The following is a 15,942-nucleotide window of genomic DNA, read 5'->3' as shown; positions in this document are numbered from 1 at the left end:
TGAAGACTGAAGGCTCTGGTCCAAGCAAAAACTGAAGACTGAAGAGGCTTGGCTTCTCTGCTGTGGCCAGAGCAAAGGCCTGGGTCCTGGGTGCCGGAGGAAAACCAGTGCCGGCAGCCAGGGGAAGGAAGGCCTATTGCACGAATCTTCATGCAACGGGCCTCTAGTCCTATCTAATAAAGAGGGAATATGCTAATTGACTGCCCTGCCCTCAAAGATGGCAGTGCCCACAGCCAATAAAGAGGGAATATGCTAATTGGCTGTCACGCCCTCAAAGATGGTGGCACCCACAGGCACAAGATGGCAGTGCCCCAGTCAGGCCCAGCCGCTCCGCACACCTGCCTCCAGAATCCCCCAGTCCCCTCAGCCTCCCAGCTTCCCAGGGCCGGCCTGAGATGCAGGCAAGCCTTGGATGGCAGCTGCCCAGCTGCCCAGGGCCGGCCTGAGGTACAGACAAGACTTGGATGGTGGCTTCCCAGCTTCCCAGGGCCGCCCGAGGCTCAGGTAACCAGGGCCAGCCGAGACTTGTGCTGCCAGCATTGGCAGCAGCAGAGGTGTGATGGGGCATCGCCTTCCCCTGATTGCCAGGTCGCCTCCCGCCCCTGATGGCTCCTGGACTGTGAGAGGGGGCAAGCCAGGCTGAGGGACCCCCCTCTAGAGCATGAATTTTCATGCACCGGGCTTCTAGTAAAAGAGTGTAACAGCAAAGGTATGCTAGCCTGCACACTGCTGCCTCTGGAATTCTTTGGCGGTTGTCTATTTTAAAGCCCCTTTCCAGCAGCCTTACCTGACTGGCATTTAGATGGGAGATGAAGATAACCTCAAAGATAATGAGAGATTTCCTTTCTCAGGGCCTTATTTACCCTTTGGTTTCTGGTGTTTATGAATCCAAATAAATACCAAAATGCATTTATTAAACAGTTTGGGGGTACATTGCCAAATTGGGTGCTACATAGATAAAGAAACGGGTATATGGTAACACCATCTGGCACTGTGAATACATTTTGGAATGCTTGTGGAAATTTCAAAGAAAAATCTAGGGAATTGTGTGTATAATTTTCTTAAACTTATTTCCATGAAATCCATGATTTAGGAAGCTTATTCTACAGATTTTTGATAGACATTTGAATGTATTTTTTAAATATCCAGATAGTGCTTTGTGTACAAACATAATTCTTGGCTCTTAACTTTTAATGACTCATTAATTCTGGGTAGATTTAAAATATGCTATGTAAACCCGTGGACACCATGGGGGTGGTGAGAGCCTGGGGGTGGAGGTGGAACAGGAGCAGGCTGGAAGAGGTTAATGGGGGGAAAAGGAGGACCTATATAATACTTTCAACAATAAAGATTTTAAAAAATAAAATATGCTATGTGAAAAAAATCTTTAAAGGATTTATAGACTTCACAATATTAGTTCTTACTCTAGGTGCCAAGCCAACGTGCATCTCAGTTTAAAACGAGAGAAACTGAAGTCCATCCACAGTATAAGTTTGTGACTTCGTGGATAGAATAAAAAAAGGAAGCAGTGTACGATTATGACATCTGGCCATCTCCCAAGCTAGGATAAAAAAATTATGATAAGGCAGAATGTGAGTAAAAAGGCACCTCAAATGTGAAATACATCCCTCTATTCATTCCTGTATCTATAAGTTCCTACTTCGATGTTTATCATCATGGAGGAGTCAACTTGATCCAGATGTTTCTGACTCCCAGTGTGGACTCCCGGCTCTTCTAATCGCTAGTTCTATGACTTGGACTAAACAGGTCACTTCCCTGTGCCTCAGTTTCCTATCTGTGTAAAGGTGAGGAAAAGAGTACTGACCTCCTGGGGTAGTTGGGAAGATTCAGTGCATTGATACACCTAATGCTCTAAGAAGAGTGCCTTCGATGTCAATGGCCATTAGCTATTGAGGCAGTAGGGTATTATTATTTCTATTAGGTGTCCAGGCATTGGCTCCTGGAGAATGAAGACACTGTATTTGAAATAGAAGAACACTGGGATGTCACTGCACGTGACCTACCAAGACAGGAGAGATAAGAAAGCTTTGAAATTAGAAGAACGTTACCATCGTCATAAGGAAATAGGACTAGGAATGCTTAGTTTAATGGAAGGGAAAGAGAAAAGAAATGTTTTCTTATTGTAGCAAGTCACAACACTGAAAATGCTTGTTTAGAGTAAATGGAGGCCCTCTGGAGAAAACAATGCCATTCCACAGTGTGGAATGGACTTAAAGGGCAGCTGAATAGCTCAGGCATGAAGTATATAGGCCTTTGGCGGGATAATGTCATAGATTAACATAGCAAGCAGAAGGGAGTATACTAGTAGTTAATGAGAGGTGAAAAGAGTTGTCAGGCTTCAAAGATCAGTTATTATATATCTTATTAAAGAAACTAGTAGCTCATCACGCAATATCAAGTGCAGGAGGCCGCCCGCCGCTTCCGAGAGAGCTGGTGGGGACCACAGCGCACCACCAGGAGCCGCGCTGATTCCACGGGAGCCTGGAGGGAGCCGCGCTGCTTCCGTGGGAGGCGGGCCTGCCGTCTCCTCTCCGGTCTGCGCTCGGCCACGGAGGCTGCGGGCCGGCCCCGTCCCCCAGAGGCCCTCCGCGGCCGGGGTGTCACCGTGGTGACGAAGCAAGCGTCCCATCCCGGCTGCTCCGTGCCTGCTGCCCAGAGGCCCTCCGTCGCTGCGGTGACAAAGCAAGCATTCCGCCATGCTGTTCACGCCGCCCACTCTCAGCGGCAGCCCCGCCCAGGATTGGGGGACTCCAACGAGGCTGAGGGGACTGGGTGCCGCCATCTTGTGGCTATGGGCACCGCCATCTTTGTGACAGAGTGATGGTTAATTTGCATATTACCCTTTTATTAGATAGGACTAGAGGCCTAGTGCACGAAATACGTGCGGAGGGGGGGTGTCCCTCAGACCAGCCTGCACCCTCTCCAATCTGGGACCCCTCGAGGGATGTCTGACTGCCCTCTCACAATCCAGGACTGCTGGCTCCCAACTGCTCGCCTGCCTGCCTTCCTGATTGCCCCTAACCACTTCTGCCTGCCAGCCTGATCACCTCCTAACCACTCTCCTGCCAGCCTGATTGATGCCTAACTGCTCCCCTGCCAGCCTGATTGCCCTTAACTGCCCTCTCCTGCAGGCCTGGTCACCCCTAACTGCCCTCCCCTGCAGGCCTGGTTCCCCCCAACTTCCCTCCTCTGCCGGCCTGGTCACCCCTAACTTCCCTCCTCTGCAGGCTTGATTGCCCCCAACTGCCCTCCCTTGCAGGCCTGGTCCCTGCCAACTGCCCTCCCCTGCTGGCCTGATCGCCCACAACTGCCCTCCCTTGCAGGCCTGGTCCCTCCCAATTGCCCTCCCCTGCTGGCCATCTTGTAGTGGCCATCTTGTGTCCACATGGGGACAGCCATCTTTGACCACATGAGGGCAGCCATCTTGTGTGTTGGAGTGATGGTCAATTTGCATATTACTCTTTTATTAGATAGGATATACTGAGAACATTATTTTGGTTCTTTCTAATCTTTTGAATGCATTAGTACCTTAATATTCTAAATGCTCCATTTTATCTATATATATTTCTTACATTCATTGCCTTTGTATCAACTTTTGTCTTGTAAACATTATAGTTGTTGCTGCCATTTTATTATTTAACTCATTAAGTAGCTCAATTTTAAAAGTTATTTTAGGTATATTTTTTAAATCACCAAAATATGTTTTCCAGCAGCTTAGTTAATCGAATAACTAAACAGTAAGGGGCTTTAAGCATGTATTGGAGATATTTTATTAGTATTTTAAAATAGAGAAGTTTTTAGCAAGATTTATTGCTTAATTCTATGTTTTTTAAAAATTGTTTCATATCTATGCAAAATGACCCACAAGAACCAAAAAAAAAAAAAAAAAAAAAACTAGATAGTTTTCATCTAAAATATTTTACTTCCCATCACAGTGAGTTAAAGAACTTACACAGAAAATAAGTATTGCAGCAGCATGGATAGACTTGGAGAGTATTATGACAAGTGAACTAAGCCAGTCAGAAAAAGATAAGTATCACATGATCTCACTCATATGTGAAATCTAATGAACCAAATAAGCTGATGATCAAAAATAGAGGCATGAACAGACTTTTGAACCTCAAAGGGAAGGCAGGGGAGGGTGGGTGGGAAGAGATCAACCAATGAACTTGTATGCATATATGCATAACCCATGGACACAGACAGTGGGGTGGTGAGGGCCTGAGGGGAGGGGAAGCGGGGTATGAGAACGAGCTGGAAGAAGTCAATGGAGGGAAAAGGAGGACCTATGTAATAGTTTAAGCAGAAAATAAGTAGTCTTCCTTTATCAAAGTTAGGAGAAGTCCAGACCTGAAAATCACCCTGTAAGAATCTTCCGGATTTCAAAAGGACACCATTATATTGAAACTTGATTAAGTATTCAATAAGGCAGCCCATAGGTAGCATGTTCTATTGCTTTCTGTCCATGATGTTCCTATTTTCTTCAGTTATTATGGATTCCACAGCTAAATTTTGACTTAGCTAAAAATGTATACAGGGCGAGGCAAAAGTAGGTCTACAGTTGTGAGTGTGCAAAACACAGAGTTCTTATTGTGTTACTATTTATTAATTGTTGTCTTATGTTCCATATGAACAACTGTAAACCTACTTTTGCCCACCCTGTACATTAAATTTGTAACTATAATTCATCCGAATGAATTACTTTAGGAGTTTATGATGAATGCTCATTTTGAATAGATAATAAGTGGAGGTAGATGAAGTACATATTTTTAAGATTTCATGTTCACAGAGACTGAGAATCCTTTAAAAAAAATGTTCTTAAGAGCTGAGCAAATAAATATCTATCAGTGCGCTTTACAAAAAAAAAAAATTGAGCCTTGTGTCTTAAAAACGGCCTTTTTAAAATACGTCATGAGGAAGATGAAGAGCTGAGCTGTGGAAGATGATATTCCAGTTATCTCTTCAATCAATTCTGTATAATGCTTTAGAAGCGGAACAACAAGTAATATGAAATCATTTTTCAAGCTGCTATATGTGCACACTCTTTGTTCTATTTCTGTATTCATTGGAACAGACAATTTATGCAATGTGCTTGTAATATTCCAAGAACAAAGACCAATTTCCCTCAAGGTTATGAGCGCTCCTGAATTTTACAAATACATAAAAAAATATTTTTTTTCCATGTCACATTTAGAGAATGAAGTGTGCTTGATTTAGAGTCTCCATGAGGAGTCACGGGAAGTCTGCCCACTGCGTGTATTCAGAAAGTGGATGTAGACATTTCTTAACACGCATTAGCAGGTAGTAACTAACCAGGAGTGCAGTAGCAGATGGAGGGCTGAAAGGATCTGGGCTTCTGAATGGGAAGTATCTTTAACTCTTGGGAAAACAGGTATCCAATTGATCTGTTAATGATCCTTGGTCTAGGCTTCAGGGTGCGGACATAAATCTCTTTGTGAATGAAATGAACCCACGTGTTGTCCTTAAAATACATGTTTATGGATTTCAGAGAGGAAGGGCGAGGGAGAGAGAGAGATAGAAACATCAATGATGAAAGAGAATCATTGATTGGCTGCCTCCTCACCTCCCCATCCACTGGGGATTGAGCCCACAACCCAGGCATGTGCCCTGACCAGGAATCAAAACATGACCTCCTGGTTCATAGGTGGATGCTCAACCATGGAGCCATGCCAGCCAGGCCATGTGTTGTCTTTAAATAAAAGTGAAGAGAGGATCGAGGAAGGGCACTATATTCCTCTTTGGGGCACCACATAGCCCCTTGGCTGGTTTTGTTTTGCTTTGGGGCGATGTGCAGAGCTGAGAGTAGAAACGCCTCACATCTGGACCCTCTCCCATGACTCTGCCCAAGACCATGGCATGCACTTGAGCACCCAATAGCGACGTAGAAGACCCCAGAGTTCACAAGTAGCCCTGTATCTTTGCTTGCCTGGTCTTGAATGTTTACATGGTTTCATCTGATCTTTAATTGTACCAGTGGTGCCTTGGGAGAGAACTATTTCCCTCACCACATACACGAAACAGTGTTCGTATTTAAGCGTTCACGGCTCCCTGAAAAATAATCCCACGTGGGAACCTGTGGACTGCGAGAAGCACGGAGACTCTACAGCAATCCTCCCTTTTCATGAAATCTAACCTGAAGGCACAGAACACAGAGATTTCTCTCTCCACACGCTCCCCCCGAGTCCTGCTGAAACTTGTTTCCGTCCCATTCCGCACGGAGGGCAGAGTTCTGAATGTGTACACACTCTACCCCTGCCCGGTTTCATGTTATGGAATAGCTGTCAATACTCGTGTGTGCCTGTGTATAAACAAGGGGAAGGAGGGGGATCGTGCAGAACTAAGTCTCAGTGTAATTCCCACCCAAGAAAAAACTTGGGGGGCACCTTTTGAGTAGTTGGGCACTTTTGCCCATTTTGCTAAAGCTTGGGACTCCAGTAGCAGACCCAGAGGAGAACTGAGACAAGCAAGGGTTTGAGTTTATAAAACCTTGTCAGTTAGACGTGAATGCAGAAAATTGGGGCTGGTTTGAAAGTTGACATATGCTTTATTCGCTTAATAGTCGGGATGTTACTCTCAAATTCCAGCTGCTCAAAAACCAACAGGCTTGCCTGGCCAGCATGGCTCAGTGGTTCAGCATCAACCTATGAACCAGGAGGGTTCCCAGTTAGATTCCCAGTCAGGGCATATGTCTGGGTTGTGGGCTTGATCCCCAGGGGCGGGGGCATGCAAGAGGCAGCAGATCTATGATTCTTTCTCATTGATGTTTCTCTCTCTCCCTCCTTCTCCCTTCCTCTCTGAAGTGAATAAAAATATATTAAAATTTTCAACAACCAAAAAAAACCCAACAGGCTCATTCAGATATCTCCAACTATTGAAGTTGCCTCATTTAGTGGCTAAATTTGGGAAGGAGGGGCAGGGAGAAGGAAAGCACAAAACTGCAAGAACCTACACAGGGACTAAATACTGCTTTTAGGTCAGCTGGTATGTGATTTTAGTTCTAACTGCCTGGGTGGTCTCAACAGATGAAGAGGAACATGGATGGCTATGGAGATCAGGCAGCTCTCCTCTTGAGTTCTGCCACTCATTCTCATGGTGGTTTCATTTATTTGTTCATTCGTTCTGCTTAGGAGAGAAGATGCAGTAGGGAGAAGCATGAATGCGGGCATCTCACTTGATAACCTTATTTTTCCCAAGAGATTTACCTGTTTACCTGTCGGTTGTGAATAGGAAGAGCTTTGCTTGTAGGATCCATTTCTGCTCACTGGATTTATGCGGGTTGTGATATACACACACACACACACACACACACACACACACACACACACACACACACACACACACATTCTAGGGGCCCAGTGCATGAAATTTGTGCATGGAGGGGGGTTTCTCAGCCCAGCCAGCACCCTCTTGCAATCCGGGACCTCTCTGGGGATGTCCGACTGCCAGTTTAGGCCTGATCCCGCAGGGATCCCTGCAAGATTGGGTCTAAACTGAGTCAGACATCCCTCTTGCAATCCAGGACCGCTGGTTCCTAACCACTGGCCTGCCTGCCTGCCTGATTGCCCCTAACAGCCTCTTCCTCTGCAACGGCTTCGTCTGGAAGGTCGTTTGGCTGTCCAGTCTAATTAGCATTTTATGCTTTTATTATTATAGATATACTTTGGAAATCTGAGAGGCCACAGCACCATGATGTTGGAGCTGACCAGAGCCTTTGGTAAAGGAAAGGACAGCTGAGGAGTAGCTGAGGGTCACAATAAAACCCTGGTCATAATATGAAGGCTAACTAGTTCAGTAGATCCTTTCAGTTGTATAATTTCTTACTAGTCTGCTCTGTTCACGGGTATCTACCTTTTCTGGGTAAATGGCCTTGTGTCTTTTTTTAGAAGTAGGCTGGATAGAAATCATAAACAAGCGTCCTCATCATTTAGCTCTTCAATTGCAGTAGAGGCTCTTTATCTCAATTCATGTCAGCAAACGCGGCCTTCTCGTTCTCTTCCCAACTTTGGTGCTGCAGACATTTTGGACCAGGTAATTCTTTGTCACAGGATGCTGTCCTTTGCGCCTGTCCCCTCTGCCCAGTGGGTGCTAGTAGCAGCCACCTAGATGTGACAACCACAAGAGTCTTCAGACACAACCACACGTCCCGGTGGAGGTAAACCGCCACCGGTAACCAGGCTCCAGGGTGAGCAGGTTCCCCAAGCAGTCCCGGTTTACACACGTGTTCTCAGGCGTGTGGCATTCCATTTCACAAAAGTGGCATCGTTTGGACAGAGAATGAGATGACCACTCCATGTATATCCGTAAGTGGCAACTCCATGTTTCCAGCTGCTCTTGCCAAAACTGTGGAGACGTTCTTAATTCCTCTCATTCTCTCATACCCCCGGTCAACCCTTAGCAAATCCAGGGGAAGAAAACCATCTTGAAATGATGTGCCTTTCTCTCGGTGTTTCCAGATACCACACTGGCCCGAGCCACCTCTTTTCTTTCTCCGAAGACATGTGCCCCTCCTCATGCTGTTCTCAGCACAGCTGAACAAAGTTAGCCTGTTTCGCTAGCAAGGTGGATCATGCCACTCCTCTGCTCACAGTCTTTCAACGGCTTCCGTTGCACTCAGAGAAAAGGCCAAGGTCACCCCACTGATCTAGAAGTAGCCGTGCAGGATCTGCCTAACCACTGCCCTCCTCAGTCCAGGTAGCCTCTCGTTAGCCTCTTGGACCTTATCCCAGCCAGCAAGAAGAGGACTCCAGATCGGAACCCAGTGCGTTCCAACGTTCAAGCTCAATCTTAACTGCTAGGCACATCTGCCTCTGCGAAACATCTCTGGGTGATTTCATTTGGGGGCACTTGTGTCTGAATGAAGGGTCATCGTTTGTATCAAATTTATAGAGAGTTTGATGGCCATCTGTGTATCATGAATCATGATTAGTCAGAGAGGCTATTTATTCCCTTTGTAATTATTACACCTTAAACTCATTGAGATCAGTGAAGGGACAGGGAATAATGTTTGAGGCCTGACGGTTAGCTTGGGCAGTTGTTCGGCAGGCTTGGTGTTGCCTCGCATAATGTGCCTTTGTGAAAAGAGAACAGTTGCAACAACAGTATCAGCAAGTCCTGCAGGAGGATTCCAAGAAGCAGCTGACACGACCCAGAAAATCCCCCTGGGTACGATGGGTTTAATTTTCAGTGAAAACACAAAGCAATTAATTTTTTGTGACTGAATCCCTTAATGAAACATGATTTCTCTTACTTATTTACTTTTTATTTGATCTTTGTATATGGACAGATATAATATTGATGGTGGATGGGTAGCTAGAAAGAGAAAAATACCTGTGTGAAAATGGTATCTATAAACGCTATTGTAATGAAAAGACTAAATGTTCTTGAATTTACTGTACGAAAAAGAAAAGGAAGTGAAATTGAGGGAGCTGTTGAACTTCGCATGTCTCTTTTATCACAGGAAAACTCATTTCCTAAAATATGTCTCTACGGTTAATCAAACCAAAGCGCAGATGTCAATGTTAAAACCATTGAGCCTTCGGAGTCGTGATGCTTTCCGAAAACATGGCACGCTTCAGACTTGGGAAGCACTTGTCTACTGTTGCTGCAGGCATCGGGGTGCTCTCCCTCCCCCCCTCCCTGTGGTGCGTTGTATCCTTATTGCCGCATCCAGGTCAGGGCGGCGAGCACATCCGGTTCTTTAACTAGAATGCTCATGGCTGTGCTGCTCTCTGTACAAACAGGTTCCGAGGTAACACCGTGCTTTCACTTCTGATTCTCTGTTCCTGAATTCTCTGAACATCTGAATTGTGTGACCGAGCCTTCAGAAGCGCCCCTGGGTGCTATTTCCCTAAGTCGTTTCGTGATTGAAAAGACGTCCTTTTAAAGAAAATGACATGCTCCCTGACATAGGCTATTCCCGACAACTTTCTTTTAGTGAGAGCTTTGTGGATGGCGGCTCCTTCTCCAACCTTAACATCGTTGACATTTCCTGGGGACTTGTTGAAAATGCAGAGTCAGGCGGCTTGGCGTGGGGCCTGGGATTCTGCATTTCGCCATGCCACCGTGCTGGGCCCCAAGCTCCGTGAGGGCAGAGCTTCTTTATTCGTGCTTTCTGTGTCGCTCCATCTGGCCTTTGACTGGCAGCCTTTAAGATCCAGGGCAATAAACCGGTAATCTAGTGAGTAAATAGATTTCCTGAGTTCCCTGAGCTGCTCTGGCAAATTAGTCCAACCCAAGGAGGGGGTCGTGGGAACCTCCGGTCAGAAGTCAGGTGTTCGCGGCACAAGTGGAGTTCTTGGGGTGCCACGTAGTAAAAATATGTCCTGCCCCCCCCCCAGGAGGGTGGGGTTTCGTGGAAAGCTTTATTGCTGATGTATAAGGAAGGGGGTCCCCTCGAAGGTCCGATCTCTGTCCATGTTGTCATAGCAGAAGTCCAACCTTGTCTTCAGCGGGGCGAGAATGAAGGCCACGGGCCCAGAATTTCCGCTCCATGTTAACGTCCAGGCCAGTCCAGCAATAAACAGACTTAGCTCGGGTTCCCAGCTGCAGTCCATTGCGTGTGGGGTCCTGGTGGCCCTGAGCCATGTGGTTGCTTAAGGCCATATGACAGGCGAGTGCATGTCACGGAGCAAGAGAGAAAGGGGGAACAAGAAGGCAAGAGCAATGGCCCTAGCTGGTTTGGCTCAGTGGATAGAGCATCGGCCTGCGGACTGAAGGTTGCGGGCTCGGGGCCTGCAGGAGGCAGCTGATCAACGATTCTCTCCCATCATTGATGTTTCTATCTCTCTCCTTCTCCCTTCCTCTCTGAAATAATTTTATATATACATACACACACACACACACACACACACACACACACACACACATATATATATATATTATACACACTGAGTGGCCAGATAATTATGATCTCTGAATGCATAATAATCTGGTCACTCAGTGTACTTCTCTTGAGTACCTCATTTATTTGATATCAAAGATACTATAAATCATGCACCTGATCAGTTTTCCCCTTTGCACTGGCTGATAGAAAGCTCAGGGCAAATAGGTGGTTGATCTCCAGCAAAAGTCTAGAATACTTTTGGTACCCATTTGAGACACAAATACACTGAGTGGCCAGATTATTATGCGTTCAGAGATCATAATAATCTGGCCACTCAGTGTGTGTGTGTGTATGTGTGTGTGTGTGTGTGTGTGTGTGTATTAAGGCAAGAGCAAGCAGAAGAGGAGAGCGAACTCTTTGGGGATTTTAACTTTCCAGGATTTCCCAGGCTTGCATTGGGGTCCACCCTTCTAGCCAACCCATGGTTTCCCAGGCTAGACTGACAGGCAAGCCTGACTTCCCTGCGCATGTGCCCACCTCCCCCTCTGTTGGATCCCTCTGCCCAGGGATTTGCAGGGAATGGATGGGAGCATGAATGCTTCCCAGGGAAGCTGCCCAGATGACCGTGCTTATCATGTCTGGCCGCCCCTTTGCTCTCTTCCAGTAATTAATACGAATAACTAGCTAATTATGATCATAACACAGGTGACAGCCTGGACTTGTGACTGGAGTCAGAAGTCCAAACAGGGTTCCTGGGAACTTCCAATCTGCAGCCAGTTGATCAGAAGCACAGATCCCAAACAGCCTGGACTTGGGATTGGCGCCTGAAGGGAGGGCGGTCTGTGGGAGGGAGCCTGTGGAATCTGAGGCTGCCTCTGGGCAGAAAGTGTCTGAATGGAGATGAACTCTAAAGCAGCAGTTGTTGTCCTGAGTCCTGCTTAGTGGTGTGGGGGAAAACACCACACACACACACACACATTGGAATTGGATGCAAACCCCAAAATAAACCGTTTTTCTAATCCTCATTTCAAGGAGAAAACAAATGTCAATGAGCCAACTCCACGTGTTAGTCTCTGATTTGGAGAGGATGTTTTTCACTATGGCTTTTTGAAAGGAGGGCAATGTGGCGGGGGGGGGGGGGGGGGTCTGGGGGGGGGGGGGGGGGAGTCCTAGGAGCAGTTCAGAGCCAAGCACTTCTTGGGTTTCCTCCGTAGACTCTTCTATTTCTTGTGGGCCCTTTCATTGTTGATTAACGTTGCTGTGTGTTTGTTGTTGTTTTTCCTGGTGATCCTTTTAACATGTAAGACAGGTCACAGCCCTTCCTTATTTAAAATTCTCCCGCGGCTCCTGATCTCTCCCAGAGTGAACACGAGGACGTGACTCTGGCTCACTGGACCCAGGAAGGTCAGTCTCCATCTTCAGTCCCATTACCTCTTGACCTTGTTCCTCCTCATGCTGCAGAGGCCAGCTGGTCTGTCATTCCTCCAGGTGTTCCCCGCCTCGGGGTCTTCTACCTGGAACATCCTCCCCTCCCCACCCCACTCCATATCCTGAGGGCTCGCTCCTTCTCTGCCTTTAGGCCTTTGTTCAGATATCCCCTCAAAGTGACCTTCTCTGTCCACGCTCAGTAGACCTGCAGCCCTCTGTCCCTCGGCTTCTTGATGTTTTCATTTTTCTCCATAGCATCTATCACTTTTGAATCTACCCCATTGTTTATTTCTTCGTTTTCCTCACGGACTGCCACTCCTGCTCTGCTCCCCGCTCCCTCCCAAGGGGAGCTTCCTGAGGGCAGAGATTTTTTTCTGGCTAAAGCAGTATCTCGCACATGGGGAGTATTTCCATAAATGTTGGTCGGATTTATGTTTGTTGTTTTGCTTATCATGACATCAAGGGAGAGACAGTCTTTGAGGACAGTGCTCCTGCCTCTTCAATTCTTCTCACTCAATCTTCTGTACAATCTACTGAATATATCTTGATGAAGGTCAGTCTTGTTCCTAGGAAACCTGCTCCAGTGGGTAACAAGCTCATAAGGAGAATGCCTTCCTATTTATTCAAACGATATCTTTATCCATAGCCAGCTCAGGTTTCTCTGTTCAGTGGAGTAACATAGAAATACGTACCTAAACAAGATATCCTCACTTCTCGGCATTGCAAGGTGGTGAGATAGGCAAGGGGGAAAAGACACTATTGCAACGCCTCCCATACTAGGGTGCTGTTCTCAGAATGTCCACAGAGGGCCCTAGTGCAGCTCCTCCGTTACTAGAGTGCTATTCTCATAATGTCCACAAGAGGGCACTATTGAGACTAAATTTTTATTAATGTCATTACCTCTTGATTGATAATATTCAGTATTAAATTACTTGTAATCCCTCCCTCACCAACTGCTCCTGTGGTATTCCCCATCACATCAATGGCACCTCAGTTCCACCATTTGCTTAAGCCAACAAGCATGTAGAAGGCTTTGCCCACTCTTTTTGCTTACTAATCCATATCTAATTCCTGAATAAATCTATAGGCTCTACCTTCAACATTTACCCCAAAGTTAGCTTTTGTCACCACCTTCACATCAGCTTGGTCTAAGCCATCATCATACTAATTTATTACTGTAACCAGTAATATCAAAACAGAACAAATTTCTCTATCACAGAATAAATAAATATTTAATAATAGTTTTGATGGTCTGTGTTCACCCTGCATGTAAAACATTATGGCCAGTGATGGCATTAACACATCTCCAGGGACTTCCCATAAAACATTTGATTTCTAGAATATTCATAACAATAACAGTTTACTTACATATATTTAACCCAGGCCAGTCTGTGTGCACGTTTTGATTTGACAAATTCCTGTGCAACTCTTACTATCATGACACATCAAACAAACTAATTATTTCTAGCATCTCTCTTGTTATAAAGTAAAATAATAAACCTTTGGGCTTCTCCAAAATTTCCCTCTAGAAAATCTCAGATAGATTTTGTATAAAAGATATCTTGAAATTTAATTTTTTAAAAATATTTCATGTCAAGCTCTGGGAAGGCAATTTAAAATGATGTCAAAGGAAATTTAGGGACTTAAGACAGGATAATGGGTGCCTGAGACACTATTTAATAAATGTGACAATATAACATTTAAAAATAAGCATAGGAAAAAAATGGCCATCTATGAACCAATAAGTACTGCACACAGAATCTGCCAGCACTTGGATCTAAGACTTCAGATCCAAGTGTCCAGAACTGTGAGAAATGAATTTCTATTGTAATTAAAAAAAATAAATATGGAAGCAACCTCAGAAGCACAGAATACTAGCATTATTGTAAAGAACTTTAGGTCCTTCATAAGTGAGAACCTTTGCTTTTCTTAAATAATCAAGGGTATAATAAAGTCAATATAAAGCCAAAAAAATTATTCTGGTCAGACGCAGACTCTTTGCTACATAGGCAGATTACACAGAAGGCAAACAAACATTGATAAAGGCACTAATCAATGAACCAAGGAAGCAAACCCAGCAGAATTGAGAAAATTTTGTTACAATTATCAACATTTCATAGCTTCTACCAAGACTCAAGTATTATAAATCAAAGTAAATAAATTCACTTTCAGAGTGTTTTGCTTAATTATGCTGTTTCATATCCTGGGACAAACTGACATCTTTACAACAGTAGTTCTCTTTTAGGGTATCTGTGATGTCAGAATAATACTAATGTAATAATAATACTAGGAGGATATCAATGTGAGTATGCAATGTGTTCATCATTGCTATCTTCAAGTAAATCAATAACTTCAATTTCCCAATTTCCAATACAGTAAGCATAGGTAGTTATAACTCACATAGACAAAGCTCTTTGGAACACTCAATAGGTCCTAAAAGTATAAAGTGGCCCAGAGACCAAACAGCCTAAAGTGTTGCTTTAGAACAAAACTACTACTTTTCCTTGAAAAATGAAAGCAGAGTTGTATTTCTCCATTACTATTACTCTTGGTATAGTTTCAACCTCTTGTTTATAGCTTTTTAAAATATATTTTCTTTATTGATTTCAGAGAGGAACAGAGAGGGGGAGAGAGATAGAAACATCAATGAGGGGAGAGAATCATTGATCGGTTGTCCACTGCATGCCTCACACTGGGGATTGAGCCTGCAACCCAGGCATGTGCCCTGACCGGGAATCGAATATCTTACACAAGTATCTTTTAGCAGCCTGGCATCACTCATGAATACACATAACACAGCTTTCTGCAACTATATTGTTATGGACTAAATGTTTGTGTTTCCCCCAATTCATACACTGAAATCCTACCCCCCAAAGTGTTGGTAACAAGAGGTGGGGGGCTTCTGGAGGTGATTAGGTCATGAGGGTGGAGCTCTCATGAATGGGATTAGTGCCCTCATAAAAGAGACCCCAGAGACGTCACTCACCCTTTCAACCATGTGAGGATAGAGAGAGAAAGCGGCCACCTAGGAGCCTGGACACCGGACCTGTCAGGGCCTTCATCTTGGACTTTCCCGCCTCCAGAACTGTGAGAAAGGAAGTTTGTTTAAACCACTGAGTCTATGGATGTCTGTATAGCAGTCTGAACAGACTAAGACATGCATCTCTTACATATTCTTAAAAGGACAAAAAATGACTACCCAAAGCTATAGCATCTCTATAATAAAAATAAAAACCAAAAGTATGTAATTACTATCCATTAATTCATTCAACTGAATATCAGTCCAAGACTGGATAGGGAAATGTGAGCTGAAAAATTATAGACACCAAAATCAAAGACAGTTTTGAGGTTTTGGATTTGGGTGGCTCCAATTTTGATGATAAAGAACAACAAAAATGTTTTAACTTTTATATTTTAAGATAGAGCTATCTATCTATCTATCTATCTATCATCTCTTTCTATCACCTATTTATTCTCTTACAGTTTTTTAATAACTTTAAAAATATATATTTTATTGATTTTTTTTTTACAGAGAGGAAGGGAGAGGGATAGAGAGTTAGAAACATCGATGAGAGAGAAACTTCGATCAGCTGCCTCCTGCACACCCCCTACTGGGGATGTGCCTGCAACCAAGATACATGCCCTTGACC

The sequence above is a fragment of the Eptesicus fuscus genome, chromosome 20, assembly GCF_027574615.1.
Source record: "Eptesicus fuscus isolate TK198812 chromosome 20, DD_ASM_mEF_20220401, whole genome shotgun sequence".
Classification (NCBI taxonomy): domain Eukaryota; kingdom Metazoa; phylum Chordata; class Mammalia; order Chiroptera; family Vespertilionidae; genus Eptesicus; species Eptesicus fuscus.
This window is presented reverse-complemented; position numbering follows the sequence as displayed.